General features: G+C 35.8%; 1 protein-coding gene across 5 annotated transcripts in view; it reads right to left on the bottom strand.

Annotated features, from left to right (window-relative positions):
• The window catches only part of LOC309632155 (platelet glycoprotein 4), a 200930-nt gene that overhangs the window by 133711 nt on the left and 50149 nt on the right, over nucleotides 1–17070 (bottom strand). The window contains exon 1 of one of the 5 annotated variants that reach the window (XM_082399381.1): nucleotides 9262–9349. The exons of 3 other annotated variants lie outside the window; for them this stretch is intronic. The gene's annotated coding sequence lies outside the window, so the exon portion shown is untranslated. Of the gene's footprint in view, nucleotides 1–9261; nucleotides 9350–17070 lie in introns of those variants that run through there. One more of the 5 variants, XM_082399385.1, reaches the window with a different exon arrangement.

Here is a 17070-nt window from a genome sequence, read left to right as displayed (position 1 = left end):
ACATTAAAATCCAAACAGATAAAAGTGACAGACTACTACTCTATCATGCATAAGGTAGATATAAAAATTCAGAATTCTAAAATATCAGAACCCTGCAACTGTTCTGCATGTTTCTCTGTGACAGTTGGTTATCTGCTTGAATGAAAGAAATGACAACTAGTCAGGGGTACAGTAAAACCTTCCCTTTAGTATCTGCACACTTAAATTTTGAATAATAGAGAAGTTCAACTTACCTATTAAACTTCATTTTAGCCCTAACGTTTTAGTAGCATCATTAAAGTTTGTTTCACATTAGGGGGCACTGACAATGGACTTGATAAAGGAATTTACCTTATGGTTAAGTAGAAAGAAATCTTCTATTCTGAAGTAGGTTTAAATAACATCAGCCGTGTCTTTATGCAAGTGTCTGTCATCCTCATCGTTCTCCAACAAGTGACCAAGGACTCAGATCATGTTCATTCTGACCATCCCCTTTCAGATTCCTGAAAGTCGCTCTTCTCTTTTGTCCGGAGGTTGTGACTTAAGTAAACAGTAGAAGGTTATGGAATCTGAATTGCTATGGAATGTCACCCTAAATGACTCTACTGGTCCTGCTAGTTTTGCACTGATTAGTACATCTATCCTCAGAGATTGCTAACACAACTGTTTTCCTGGCTTTCAGGGCCCAGGGCCCTCAGTTGTGGTATTTAGCAAGCAAACTGTCCTACCCCACGTTGCCTCCTGTTCATGGGTAAAGATACAAGTGTGAATCGAGATGCTTATGTTTTCCGAGTGCGTTTCAGTGTACTCTGTAGTACACCCTTTGTTAAGGACACAGGGCTTTCCTGTTGAGAGTGAATACGCTGAGATCCTCATTGTTTTCCCAATCTGTGTATATAAGGCTTGGGGCACCATCCTCCATGTAGTCCAAGGACTAAAAACATTTTCTGGATGCGATCCAAGACTGTTGCAGGCCTGTTTTTCCTCTCATTTTCTACAACTCCTCAGGGAAAACTGGATAATCACAGTAGGTTGAAGAAATGAGGACTGCAGCGAGTAATATTTGGAGGTGAAATAAGCCCATAAAAACACGGAAACCATACCATTTCATGCAACTCAAAATTAAAAGCCACTAAATATTTCCCATGTTATAAAGAAGTCTGTGCCAAAACATTATTTTTATAATAAGTTTCAGCATAGACTTCTCTCCTCCACAAGATTCTCAGTTTTCAGTTTTCCTTCTTTTCTTCCTTGGTTTAACTTGCATTTATCTGTCCTAGTTGTTTTTTATTTGACATCTCATTTTTATCTTTCTAATCGTTTTTCAAAATTAAATGTGGTTTTAGGTATGTACATTTGAAATTGCATCCAAATTAACTTACTGCAATTATACTTACAAAATTACAGCTATTCCTAAATTAGCAGAAACCATGAATTCATTTGTTCCTTCACTCCTTTTATTGGTACACTCACATTATCCACTTAATGGGTATTTCTGTTTTGAAAGACATCTACCTCCTGACGGCAGTTCAATACACAATCACGGGTTTCCAAATATTACCAAAAAATATTTTAGTTATAACTGAACCTTATTCTGCCACTTATTCTTTTAAGTTCATATTTATTTACCATCCTGTATAGTAGAAAATATTTAAATTCTTCAAGCTATGAAACTAAAAAAAATAAAGATTAAACTAAATTTGTACTGTTTACTAAACTTTCTCTGGCTTATTTGCCATGTCATTTAGGTTAGGGAAAAAATACTGTGGTGATTTTCCTTTTTAAGTTTTAAGTCTAATTGGTGCCAATTAATTACAGGGCACACCTTTTCTTTCTATGATAAAACATTCTACCATTGAAGATGTCACCCTTTCAGGCAATCCTCCTCCAATCTTAGGTGAATAAAATTAAAATTGAAGATAGACAATATCTGTTTTTTGAAAAATTCCAATATGCATGTGTTAAGACGTGTTTTAGGAGATTGGCTTCAATTTTTTAAAGATGAAACATAATGAATAAATATAACTAAATTCACCCATTTTGATTGGCTAAATCATAATCTCGAGGGGACATTTCTACATGCTTAAGAATTTCCCAGAAGAAAGGAAGATAGTAATGTTTCTTCAAGAACTTATCCTCAGATCCGTAGTACGTCCTGTGTAGTGAGAAGCAACTAGTGTTCCAGAAGCCACAAGCAGCTGACTTTGCTTTCAGAGATGCCCCTTAATATTGAGTACAGAAGGAAAGATTCAAAAGCAACCTCCATATTTTGATTTATAAAACATGTATTAACATGGTACTAACATGATATTGCCTCTAAAGATGTCAGTGTTCTATTTAATATTTTCCTTTATTTAATTAAATCCCTATTTATTTGTTATAAGTCAAAGCGTTATCAAAAGTTTAGTGTTAGAAGAACATACGTCTCTTCAGGACTCACAAAATCTAGGCTCCTTTGTTCAATATGGGTGGGAGTTGATCTTCCCACTATCATCTTCCCCCATTCACATACTCTATGTGTAAGAGTGTGTAAGAATAAGGGAACGTGTACTCATGCTGCCAAGAACCACCTCAAAACTTCAAGGAAGGCCAACCAGGGTTAAAGCCAACACCCAAATAAAGGGAGGAGCCAAGAAAAATCAGAAGAGACAGCACTTAGATCCAACTGTGCCTGAAGAGTGCTAACTCTGAAGTTTTCAATTAAGTGGGCCCCTCATATCCCTGTATCAGTTCAGCTAGTTTGAGTTGAAAGTACTCAAACTGATACCCTGAGATTCTATGTAAAATATGGACTGTAGATCACATACATTTTAAACAACTAAACATATAACCAAATTTCTCGCTCATTAAGTGTGGTCAAGAAATATGAGTTAATCAGTAGGTCCCTAAAAAAAAGTAAAGAAAGAAAAAAAAAATCCCTGCAACATGGTTTTCTATAATATATGCAACAGAGGTTTTAATATTAAGCACATACAAAATACCATGTGACTATATTTTATTCATCTCTATATCTCCAGAATACTTTAGTGTCCTACTTGTACAAAGTACCATAAAAAAGCTCAATTCATTATTTATTTGCTCACTAATGAGTTGTAAGGGAGTAGGTCCCAATGAAACTCCCTATAATGTATTCACTGGGAACTGTGTTCGGTAATATGCCAGATTCTACAATAGTGCCTGACACATAATAGGTGCTCAACTATTCATTGAATAGATGCTGAAAAACCTATACTACAAGTATCCCAACATACATTAAAGAGACATGGGTATGTTAAATACTTTGGTAGAAGAGTATATTTACTTTTCCAGGTTATCCGACATCAAATTTAAAAGGACTGGTTATTTTCCAGATGTGCATCTTTTACATTTAGTAGACACCAGGCATGTAATGGAATAAAGAACAGATGTAGTCTACTTTAAGTAAGAATCTGAATGTGTTAAACAGTCTGACTCTTCCACATTGGAAAATATTCTTCAGAAGGGCTTACTTCTTTTGTTCCACAGATATTTATTGAGTAACTGCAATACAAGGACAAATGACATGCGACTACACAATCAGTTTTTTCCCAAACATTTTAAATGATCAAATGTGCCAATTGTGCTTATGTCTCCAGTTGCCAGGAATAGACATACTGATTAAATTGAAGATTTTGTAAATTTGTGACAGTACTTCAATCACACACCAAAAACCACGATTAAATATAAAATGTAGATCATTCCTTGTACTGCGTTTTTCTTGCCTAGTCCAAGTCTCCTTAATATTTTACTCTACCATCTAATTTTACATGCTAATCTCCTATCTCTTTATAAACTAACATGTGTGATCCCTTGCTGATAGTTTGATTCCTTTGGGTTGTTTAGTGGATTTGTACCGGACTGCTCACTTATCTTGTTAAAAAACAGCAGGCCTTTATCTGACAACAAAATGCACCTCTGTTGAGGGTGCCAATGTAGCTTAGTCACTGGAGCCTTAAATAAGGACCCCTGGGAACTGGCTTTTCTGTTCTGATGGCAGTTAATTCAAGGAAAACAATTCAAGTTTTGTTCTCATACTTGTTTCCATCTGTGAAATGAGATATATCATCAGTAACATGGGCACTGCCCAGATGAACTGACATACTAGAGGACTGACAAATTTGATCAATTGCAGAATTCTGCAGAAATCAAGAATAACGAAAAATCGAAAACATCACCGAATGCATCCTTGTCACATAAAAGCCTGAGTCACACTGATTCTTTTATTCTCAAGAGAACCTGTAATATGATAACCTCTTAAATATCAAAACAAAATGCATAAATGCCAAAACCCATGGGAAAATGATGGTAACTAGAACTATGTAGCAGTCTAGTCTCAGGAGAGGCTGCCGGCTCTACCCGCGTTTTCGGCTGTGATAAACATGAGAGTTGGAATCAATAAGGAGATAAGATAAATACAGTGCCTACATATGAAGAGGTACAGAGAAGATCACAGTTCATATATAGCATGAGTATGTAAAAAACTAATAAACAGAAGGTATTATTAAAAGCTAGAAACATGCCTTAAATTAGAAGGGGCAAAATAGTTGAAAATGTACTGCAAGGAGAAAATACTTAGACTGAAGTGGAGAGTACATTCCCTAATGTCTTTTCCATTATTGCAAAAATGTGCTTTTCTAATACATTAATTTTCGAATGCATTTGTGTATACAAATTACATGGCATATTACTTAAGATTTTAAAGAGAAATAATATGGTAAATTATATTTTTGATATATTATATTTATATGTGAAAAAGGGGTTAGTAAGGTAAAATAAAAATATCATTAAAATGTACTACATATACATGTATGGTTAAATTTATGGATTTGTATAGACTAATAGAAGTCAAATTTATAGAGCCTTTTTTATTAACACATAGATTATATACTGTACTAGTCTAACTTTCCCACGCTTCTAATTTAGCGCAAATCTTACATGTATATAAGGAAGTTTAGGCAATGGGATAATAACCAGCTGACATAAATTTGAAATAACTAAAATTACATAGTGAATTTAAGCTAAATTTTCATGTATTTGCTATCTATTATAAACTATAAATTATTCTTTTCAAAATTTGGTAAGTTGTAGTATTATTTAGTTTGATTGTGTGAATAATAAATACTTATGTGATAGAAGAGATGATCTGAATATTCGTACTAGCAAAATATGGAGATCTGGCAAAATGCCAACTAAGTTGCTTTTGCATTCACTGATAAATTGGGTTGCCATCACAAGGACATAGTCACTGAGTTTCTAAGCAACCTAAGACTCCACAGACTTCAGATACTTAGGAGTCCACTGATCTTTCATCATCCTTAAGGGAAAAACATGAGAACCTGTGGTACCAAACTCAGTGGAAGATTCCCTGATTACCAAGTAGAGCAGTGACCCCTATATAACATCCCCTATATTGATAGATTTAATTTATTAAATAATGATATTTATGCTGGGGAATTAATTGATCACTCAAAGTGCTAAGTGGATGAAATTAGGTACAGAAAATGGTCAATGTGCAGTATGTGATGGGCAGACAAATATTTGTTGAATGAATAAACAAGATGCAACACATAACCCAACTCTCCAAAGTCATTTACATAATGCTGACATTCACAAAGTCCTTGACTTTTCATATAAAAATATATCTCTTTGTGAATTGATAAAGAAGATGTGGCACATATATACAATGGTATATTACCCAGCCATAAAAAGAAACGAAATTGAGTTATTTGTAGTGAGGTGGATGGACCTTTAGTCTGTCATACAGAGTGAAGTAAGTCAGAAAGAGAAAAACAAATACTGTATGCTAACACATATATATGGAATCTAAAAAAAGAAAAAAAAATGGTTCTGAAGACCCTAAGGGCAGGACAGGAATAAAGACGCAGACGTAGAGAATGGACTTGAGGACACGGAGAGGGGGAAGGGTAAGCTGGGACAAAGTGAGAGAGCGGCATGGACATATATACGCTACCAAATGTAAAATAGATAGCTAGTGGGAAGCAGCTGCATAGCACAGGGAGATCAGCTCTGTGCTTTGTGACCACCTGGGGGGGGGGATAGGGAGGGTGGGAGGGAGGGAGATGCAAGAGGGAGGGGATATGGAGATATATGTATATGTATAGCTGATTCACTTTGTTATAAAGCAAAAACTAACATACCACGGTAAAGCAATTATACTCCAATAAAGATGTTAAAAATAAAAATAAAAATATATCTGTTTAGTAGCATTATTATACAGCATGTCATTTCAAGTTTTTTGTTTTCTGATTATTTACATTTAGGTAACATACATAATTGTAAGTCAGTAATTGTTTTGTGATCTTGGATCGAAATATTTAATTATGGGTTGTCTGGAATGCTTAAATAACAATATTAACTACCAAAATGTCAAATAGAATTGTATAGGTCTGAGGTGCAAGCAAGGTTATGAATTATTCCTTGAATGAGCTTGTATTGACATTTCCTGTCCCTGTCTATGTTACACACTTTCTTTAGTATGCTATCTTCACACAATACCCACTGAGGGAAACCACTGCCTCCAATTTTACTTCACAGTTTACAACTATTTAAGATAATCACAGTGAAATAAAGTTAAGGTATACAAATGTTGTTTGGTCCTACAGAACACTGCATCATAATACGGGTTGAAATAAAATGTCATTAATAGCAATGGTTATATGAGACCAATAAAACGATTATGTCTGGAATCTGTAAATTTTTACCTAATTCTTACACCTGGTTTTCTATGCCTCCCATTCATTCTATGTAGCTAGTTCTTGCCATGAAAAACCTCATAGGAATGATTTGCAAATGGAAAATTGGCTTAAATCTAATGGCTAATTTTGTGACGTTACTTCCTATATCCTGTTAGCTGTTGCATCAAAGATTCAGTAGCCCAAGTCAGGTATACAAGATGATGACTAAGTTTCCCTAACCTGAGGGTAAAATAAAATTGCAAAGTCACCTCTCTAGCAAGTCACAGTGACCACTTGCTGACTAGATCCATTCCAGGAATGCCCCAGTAGAAACTGCCTGTGACCTCTACTGGTTACTGTTGACTAAAAGAGATGGGGGAGGATAGATTCTTCTTTCTCCATGACTAGGAAGACAACCACTCTGCCTTACAATCTTAATATAAGAGACTCCGAAACATATATAATAATATTCATTCTAAGTGCCTCTTTGGGTAAAAGTGGCCATTTATAATTTAACAGTCTTCCTGGGCATATATTTTCTTAAGAATAAAAGGTAGCTGCACATGAATTTGCCCTTTTAATATGGTGCTCTATTAAGATATTCCATCGTTGCATGAATACAAGCATAGGTAATTTGGAGGGTTTGGACAATTTCAAATATTTTTGAATGTCCTCTTATCACTTAGTATTGTAGTTATTACCGACAAGATCATAGTAAAATTACAACACCTGACCAACTCCTTCCATTTTCTTTTAGACACAATTTCTTATCTAAAAGCTTGGGACAGGGTGCCTGAATGTCTATACCATCTCATATATTCTATTTCTTAAGAGAAGAGAAAAATGCACGTATAGCTTAAACTGGACAAGAACAAAGCAAAACTCAGAGCAAAGTAAGAGATTTTAGTATTGCAGGCACTGGTCTTGAGTCCTACACTATTAGGCTAGATAACTTCACAGTGATTATATAGGTGTAATTACCAGTTAGAAGTCCGATGAAAAAGTGCAAGGCCACCAATGTCAACGCACTTTCAAAATGCTGGTTGGAGGATACGGAATTAACACTGATGACTCTGGTTGTGTTTGCCTCAAATGTTGGGTCAAGTCACCGCTGTACATCAATCAGCCCCACCTCCAAGTATCCAAGAATGGCTGTGGAACTTTGATTGACCCTCCAGTGAGGCAGTGGGATTCCTAAACCAAAGTAAACCCTGCAGCCTATATTTGCCAAGCTCTCCAGCTTGAAAATGAGCTGCTCTCCCCCCTGGTTCTTTCCTTAAAAAAAGAAACAATTACTCTGCGACACTTAAAAGAACACAGAAGCAACTCCTTCTCCAGGGATATCCCTACTTATTTTCTCATAGCAATTCCCTTGACTCTTTTCATCCTTTGTCTTTGTTTAGGACGTTACAGTCTTCCTAGGAACCACATAACAACATGCACACTGGTCTTTAGGATAAGAAACAAAGCATCAGTGAATATTCTAGTTTGTGGAAAGCTGGAGATGTTAGCAACGTTGGGCAGGATCTTGCAAAATGAACAAGTTCAGGTTTATGATAGTTATGACATTCTTTTGCCATGTAAGATTAGCAATATTTGGTGAGTATGCTATTATATATGCAACTCATAAGAATAAAGAAACTAAGACAAAAATAAAGATATTGTAAAAGCAAATCAAGCCATTACAGTATATGCTACATTAGACAAAAAATGTATGATTTTCCCCGTATCTCTTAAGGCAATAATTCTGTAAAGGTTAAAGTTGATGACATGCATCCTCATACACACACACACACACATACTCAATGAAGATTCATAATGTGGTCACTGTGTGCCTAGAATCCTGTCACAAAGAAGAAGAAAGCATGATCCCTATAGTGAGGTTTTCTGTAATGAACTTCAAATACTCGCATATAAAATGCAGTGAGGAAGTACTGAATACTTTTAATCTACCATCTCGAAATGGGCAGCTAACCTAGTTGTGAACATTCATTCTAGAACTGTTTACTTAGCATGTAATCAAAATCTGTAATTTAGTTATCTTTATCTCCTAAAATCTGGAAATTTTCATCATAAACGTAACAATGAGGTTTTTACTGATGGAATTAATGGTCTCAAAGATTTAAGAATTGGCTAGAAATATTACTGGCCTGAGTCTCTACCCTTACATTATAGGCTATAAAAACCCACTAAGCCCAGTTCAGAAATAGCCCATTGTCCAGTTCTTGATTTCAGGGCATTCCTGGTTGCCTGACTGGGATTGGATGGTTAGCTGAATTCCGTAGTTAGTATGTTAAGTCTGTGCCTCTGAGGAATCTTCCATGCAAGAACTACTGGGATACTTAAAAGGACAGAGTGGGGACTTCACAGACCCCATGGAGCAGGTTGGGTTCCTGCTGGATACTTAACTTCTTCCTTCAGAAGCCAGTTCTGAGGTTTCTCTGTAGCTGTCTTTCAAAGAGATCTATAGCTCACCCTACTGTTGTTTATTGGAAGCTACCAATATTTACCAAGATAACCCAATAATAGTGTGTGCCCAAATTGGCTTGGATAGTTTAGCAACGCTTACCTTCAAGGAGGTCATATTTTAGAGATGTAGCTCAGACACAGAGGACAATTCTCCATAAAGATTCTAGTGTAAACAACCACAAGTCTCCAGGCTCACAGGACATCCACATTTACTCAGATATAAATAGCTGTGACTGTTAGTTCAAAGACCTTTTACCCACTTCCATGTATGACACATTTTTTCTCTCTCTCGTTTGTGACCTTTATGTTACAAAATGTGAAGGAATTTTAAGAATCATCTAGTCTTGATCATTTAGCAGATGAAGTTTCAGAGGTCTGGGGAAATGCTCGTTTTACATTGCCTTAGTGACAGTTAAAAAACAAAACCCCTCAGCTAGAATATTGCTCTCTTTTTCTCCTTTTCACATATCTTGTCCCAGGATCTGGCCTGATATTTGCTAATGTATTACTTTAGTTTTTTTGTGTATGTCATTGTACTCTGTTCTTCTTCAGCAGTGCTAGTCACTTTAATATTAATTTCCTGGATAATTGGAATAATTTACACCTCTTCGATTCCCATACACTGTACCCTGTTACTAGAGTGAAGTTAGTTGTTTTTAATTATTCTGGTTCCAATGCTCTTTTGACTTTTTAAATTTTACTTTGTTTTAAATATGTTTTTTAAATTATTTAAATTAAATTATTAAATATAAAAGTAGAATACTATTTCTTCTCCCTTATAAGGACCACATGAAAAGTTCTAAGAAAGGATAAGGGGGAGGACAAATATTTGTTAACATATTATCATGCTAAATGCTTCCATGTCATTATTTAAGTCTACAGAAAATTCTATAATTAGGTATTGTTAACCACATTTTTACAGAGGGCATAACTGACAGAGAAAATTAGATAAATGCTAAGATTTCCAGGATTTGTATGAAATAGGTCACCTTGGGTTTATGCATCCAGGTGACAAGTAATATCAAAGATTAGTCAGAAGACATAAGGATGCATGATCATGTAAGGCATTTTCTTGCCCATATCTAAATCCTTACCTGGTGTCAATATAAATCTCTCAGCAAATGCATTGTGCTATGCTACTTTGATGTTTCAGAATTATTTTCATTATTTTCATATACAGATTATAGTTAAAATAATTCATTTGTTCACAAAATTACTTAATTTAATAAACTATTCCTCCTTGCACTAGATATTTCTGGGTCCAGAAATTATGAAAATAAATAAAACTCTAGTTTCATGGAATGACAGATAGACATATAGAAAAATTATTATAAAATCATACAGTAGATGGTCTAATGGAAGGTTTATGGTACAGTGGAAAACCTACAGGGGGGGGAGGTTTTAGAAGGAGAGATGACAAACTTCTCAGAGGACCTGATATTACAGCTTCTTCCTCAAGCATGAGTCAGAGAACAATTACCATGCATTGGCTAACACAGAGAACACATTGGCTAACATAAAGGCAGAGAATATTTCTCCATCTTTTGAAGGATACAGCAGTTTTTACCAGAAGCCAGTGACGTCAAGGAAGAAAATATGAAAAGTTGCTGTGGCGACATCAAAATATATAAGATTAGAGGAAATTCAGTGCAAATGAATTGAGTGTCTGCTATGTCCAGGCACTGTTAGGGAAAAAAATGTAGTTTCACCTTAGAATTTAAAAGAAATTTGTATTAAACTAGCAAAAGTTATAATCTTTTATTGTGTAAAACAGTACAAGTAAGAACTAAAAATTCTGCTTCAAAGCACAAAAATTTTACTTCATACTGAAAAAAGAAGAAAACCATACTGGATGCATTTTACAAGTATCTTTGTTCTGTTACTATCTGGTGCCTTTATAGATAAAGAAAGGCTCATTTAAATTTAGAAAATGAAAGCAAATATGTTGACTGTTATAATAAAAACCTACCAGTTTAATTTGAAATTGATGGAGATTAAAAGTAAAGGTGTATACATAACTTTGGAAGCACTTCAATGATTTTTAAATTGAAAACTAGTCAGACTAAATGTATCAAAGGTAAGTGTTTAAGATAGTTACAGATTTCTTTGCTGTATTAAGTAATGTAAATTTTAAAAAAGATCTTAGTATATCTCTATGTCTCTTATTATATATAAAACTTATCACCTTACTATGAATGTTAGGGATTAGAGAAAGCAAGCATTCATACTCAGGGCTAAGGAAATAAGAAACCTGAGGTTGTATAAATACTAATTCACAGTAAGATAGAAAATTAATAATGCATTCTTATTAAAAAATAATAAACCTGGGGGAAACTTATTTCCATTTGAAAGCACAGAGGAAAAATATTTTTAAATAAAAATTTCTTTGTTCTTCTATCTTTCACCATAAAACTTTTTGAAAATATGTAGAGCCTATCCCTGACTTCAGATTATACTACAAAGCAACGGTAATAAAGACAGTATGGTACTGGCAGAAAAACAGAAATACAGATCAATGGAACAGGATAGAAAGCCCAGAGATAAACCCACGCACATATGGTCACCTTATCTTTGATAAAGGAGGCAAGCATATACAGTGGAGAAAAGACAGCCTCTTCAATAAGTGGTGCTGGGAAAACTGGACAGGTACATGTAAAAGTATGAAATTAGAACACTGCCTAACACCACACACAAAAATAAACTCAAAATGGATTAAAGACCTAAATGTAAGGCCAGACACTGTCAAACTCTTAGAGGAAAATATAGGCAGAACACTCTATGACATAAATCACAGCAAGATCCTTTTTGACCCACCTCCTAGAGAAATGGAAGTACAAACAAAAATAAACAAATGGGACCTAATGAAACTTAAAAACTTTTGCACAGCAAAGGAAACCATAAACAAGACCAAAAGACAACCCTCAGAATGGGAGAAAATATTTGCAAATGAAGCAACTGACAAAGGATTAATCTCCAAAATTTACAAGCAGCTCATGCAGCTCAATAACAAAAAAACAGACAACCCAATCCAAAAATGGGCAGAAGACCTAAATAGACATTTCTCCAAAGAAGATATACAGATTGCCAACAAACACATGAAAGAATGCTCAACATCATTAATCATTAGAGAAATGCAAATCAAAACTACAATGAGATATCATCTCACACCAGTCATAATGGCCATCATCAAAAAATCTAGAAACAATAAATGCTGGAGAGGGTGTGGAGAAAAGGGAACACTCTTGCACTGTTGGTGGGAATGTAAATTGATACAGCCACTATGGAGAACAGTATGGAGGTTCCTTAAAAAACTAAAAATAGAACTACCATATGACCCAGCAATCCCACTACTGGGCATATACCCTGAGAAAACCATAATTCAAAAAGAGTCATGTACCACAATGTTCATTGCAGCTCTATTTACAATAGCCAGGACATGGAAGCAACCTAAGTGTCCATCATCAGATGACTGGATAAAGAAGATGTGGCACATATATACAATGGAATATTACTCAGCCATAAAAAGAAACGAAGTGGAGTTATTTGTAGTGAGGTGGATGGAGTTAGAGTCTGTCATACAGAGTGAAGTAAATCAGAAAGAGAAAAACAAATACAGTATGCTAACACATATATATGGAATCTAAGGAAAAAAAAAATTCATGAAGAACCTAGTGGCAAGATGGGAATAAAGACACAGACCTCCTAGAGAATGGACTTGAGGATATGGGGAGGGGGAAGGGTAAGCTGTGACAAAGTGAGAGAGTGGCATGGACATATATACACTACCAAACGTAAAATAGCTAGCTAGTGGGAAGCAACCGCATAGCACAGGGAGATCAGCTCAGTGCTTTGTGACCACCTAGAGGGGTGGGATAGGGAGGGTGGGAGGGAGGGAGATGCAAGAGGGAAGAGATATGGGATCATATGTATATGTATAACTGATTCACTTTGTTATAAAGCAGAAACTAACACACCACTGTAAAGCAATTATACTGCAATAAAGATGTTAAAAAAAAAATATGTAGAGCCTAGATTGTAGCACTATGTCATGGAAGTTGGCTTTTTAGAAGTACTGCTTTTCCTCTAATCTCCTTTATTGCCCTCACTTTAGAAGTTTTTTCACAACTCAGATCACTCATTTAAAAATCTGCTCTACATGTACCACCCAATTATAATGCTTTCTGATTATATTCACTTCCAAGCTCTACTAACCTTACCAGACTCAGAGGCAACGTGAGGACAGCACACTCTCTCCATGTGTAACCCTCCCTCTGGCCTCTGTTGGGCAGTTTGTCCTGGAGTCTCTCCCTCTTCTCTATTGCTCAACTGGATTAAGTAAGAAGAAGCAGAGTCTTGCTCTCGCCTATCTAATAGGTAACTTCCAGAGTCCCTGGGGGCAGGGACTGGACTCTTCTTGCCTTGAAATTCACTGAGCTTCAATGTCTAAACTCACAAATCAATGTTCAGGTACATGGGCAACCTCGTAGAATGAGACAACAGGTCAAATAATTATTTAAGTCTAACTGTAAATACCACCTAAATGGTATCTTGTGCCCTTTCCTCCTTTAGGCTAAGTGTAACCAAAGCTCTTTCTGGCAAGTACTTTTAAAAGTCATTGAACTTATCTCCAGAATCTGTCTGGAGGGCAGTTGACACACTTGTTGTGTGTTGACTGACTTTTAAAATAACCACATCACCATTTTTATTCCTTGGAATATCACTTGGCATTTAATCTTATTAGAAGCTCATTTTTTGAAAAACCCAAATTATGTCATGTTATACAAATGGCTGACACTGAGGGTGCTTACTATAGGCCAGACACCATTCTAAGGACTCTATGTGGAGTATCTAAATTAACCTTCATAAAAATGACTTGAAATAAGAATTACTGTTTTGCTAATATTACAACCGGCAAAAATACTAAAGCACTGAGAGGCAAAAGGACTGAGAGGTTGAGGTTAAGTAAACTGCTCAAGGTCAAAGAGTGCCAAGCTACAGTTGTATCAATTAGGATGTTTTTGTCTACAAGTAACATAATACTCCAATAAAAGTAGATCAGAATATAGTGGGAACTAATCTACTTGTCAAATAATAAACATTAGGAAATAATTATCAGCTTCCAAAATGCTAGCTTTTCTCCAAAGCAGCCATTTTACAATATTGGGCTGTCATACCACCTTGATAATACAATTATTTGCTCAAATTGCACATACATGTGTATGTATATGCAATCAACGTTAAACAAAGGCCATAGAAATGCCACCACCTCTCCTGTCACCTAGAAGGGTATATTTCTTTAAAGGGAGAGAAAATTACATGTTAAGTTTTCAAAATCAAATCAAAGTTTAAAATAAAAATCAAGTCCAAGTTTCCATCACTCCTGGAAAACAGAATTGTCTATCTTGACAAAGGGAATGTGAAATATAAAATTAACTAATCTAAAACAAAGAAAAGCTATCATGGTTACCTGGTAGGGTTTTCCATTTGTTTTGGCAAGAAAGAAACTTTGGGGATGGCTGTATATTACTGAAATGGAAATAAGTTTTATAGTCACAGACTCAGGTGTGCAAAAATGAAATTTCATTTTACCTCAAGCCTCCATTCTGCCTGATCCAGCATAATTAATTTAGTCACTTTTAAGAAACTTTTCATTTTTGATATTTCTCAGTCATTTCAAGTTTAAAACTGTGTTATATTTTTCTCAATAGGTGCTATTTTCAGAGGAGGAGATGAGAACACAGAGCATGCCCTCTCTAAATTTGTGGCTATAACTTTCCCTCATCCTGGCCTTGAGCATTTTGCAGGTGATGGCTCTCTTTTTCTCAGCTGACTTGCACAAACTTCAGAGGCCTTAAGCTCAGTGTTGGGGTCCCAGGGGCTCCATAACACATAGCTGCCTACACACCACACACAGCCCAGGATACTCCACTGTTCTGGTGCCATGACTGATGCAGTGTTTTCTGAGGCTTGTTCTCCCTGAGCAACACTTCCACTCTGAGATCCTCACACTTGTGGGGTGAAAGGGGAGAAAGAACTTGCCTTCAGGAGTGAGTCTGCAGCAGGGCAGATCACAGCAGCTCTCTGGGATTTATTCACATCTAAGCTCCCACGTTCTCACTTCTATCCAAGCTTATGGCCCTTTTATCTTTTTTAGGACAGTGTTGAAAATAATGGTTTCAAGTTGACCATAACTATTTTCCAAGTCTTTATTAAGACCAAATAGTAACATAATGTCAGTTCCTTGTCTCCACTAAAAGTCCTCCCTCAATTTGTGGCTTCATATCTTGCAGTTAGAAAAGAGAATGAAGTGGGAGGAACAAAACCATATGGATTAATACCTCACAATAGCATTTTATCGTAGTATAAAAACTATAACTTGTGGGAAACAAACACATGATAGAAGTTTAGCTAAGAAAGAGATCAATGGGGACTAAATTCCTAAGAATATGGTCACAGAACTCTTAGATCCTTAATCTTCCCTAGAACATTAGTTAAATGTGAAAAAGTAGAAGTAAGTGGGATTCTCAGCAAATAAAATTAGATAATCACATAAAGCATTTAGAAATGTAACTGGGATGGTTGGAAAAAGGCATGTGCACAAGCTAAGCCTGGTGTGCCATGAAGGTTCATATCTACAAGTAGAGGGAAGTATATTAGACCAGGTTATAGGAGACTTAAGTATCTGAACATAATCTGACAGAAAAGATTGAAGAAGGGAATGACAAGATGATTTTAAGGTTTAAACGTGGCAGATTGAATACATTTTCACTTGCACCTGAAATCTCATTAAAATGCAATTAATAGAATTTACAAAAATATGAACACACATGGTCAGCTCAAAGATTTAGATGAGAGAAGACAGGAAACCAGTCAACACAGAGAAAGCCATAATGGACTAACGGTAATTGCTCAACCTAACGTGTCATAGTCTAAACATCTAGACCTAGAGCAGAAGCCAAAAGAATCTACTATATAATCCCAGATAGGACAATGGGTGCATGGGAAGCAGAGTCTAAGTTGGTTGAATATCTTTAGAAGTCCTAAACCCTAGATCTTCTCCCCATATACTCTGCACAGCCTGCTCACTCTCCTTCCTCATCTGTCAGAAGGTGGGGTGTTTCCTCTTTGGAGACCTGGAGTAAGAGATCTCTGGACCTAAGACCAGGAGGCCCAGCTAAGGGTATGAGAGAGATCCATGTTGAAATAAGTTTAAGTGAAAGTCCACATGCTGATTCCTCTTCCACTGCCACTTCCAGAACTCTACCAAGCAAAAGATTACAGGATTCAAAAGTAGTGTTGATACTACTTTTTAGTGGAAGTGGGGAGTTCAGGGAGCATAATGAAATGGTCAGGCCCTCATCTGATCACTCCAGAGCAGTACTGCCCCGTGGAAGTGTGATACGAGCCTCATGCTAAATATCCTTCTGAAATGTCCACTAGCCACATTGAAAGTATAAGTAAACAGGTAATATTAACTTTAATATTATGTATTACTTAGTCCAGTATCATAACTACTATCATTTCAATCCATATAAATTATTAATGAGATTTTTTTTTTCAGCGCCAAGCCTTGAAGTTTGGTTTTTACTTTACTCTTGGAGGACACCTCCATTGGGATGAACTACATTTCAAGTTCTCAGTAGCCACCAGTGGCTAGTGGCTACCGTATTGGACAATGCAGCTCTAGAATGCAATCTGTATTCATTTGGCCACAATCTTAAATATAAAGGGACAATCACCAGACATTTGAGGAATACTTCCGACTTGCATGAAAAAAGTTAAAACCAAATAAGCAAACAATAAGGATGAATACAAGAAAAGGGAATAAAAAACACTAAATACTTTTGTGACTAATATCTTCAGACAACGAAGAGATGACATTACATCATGAAATCACGAAATACTGAAA

Source organism: Balaenoptera borealis (genome assembly GCF_965194805.1).
Source record: "Balaenoptera borealis genome assembly, chromosome: 7".
Taxonomy (NCBI): Eukaryota; Metazoa; Chordata; class Mammalia; order Artiodactyla; family Balaenopteridae; genus Balaenoptera; species Balaenoptera borealis.
This window is presented reverse-complemented; position numbering and strand designations above follow the sequence as displayed.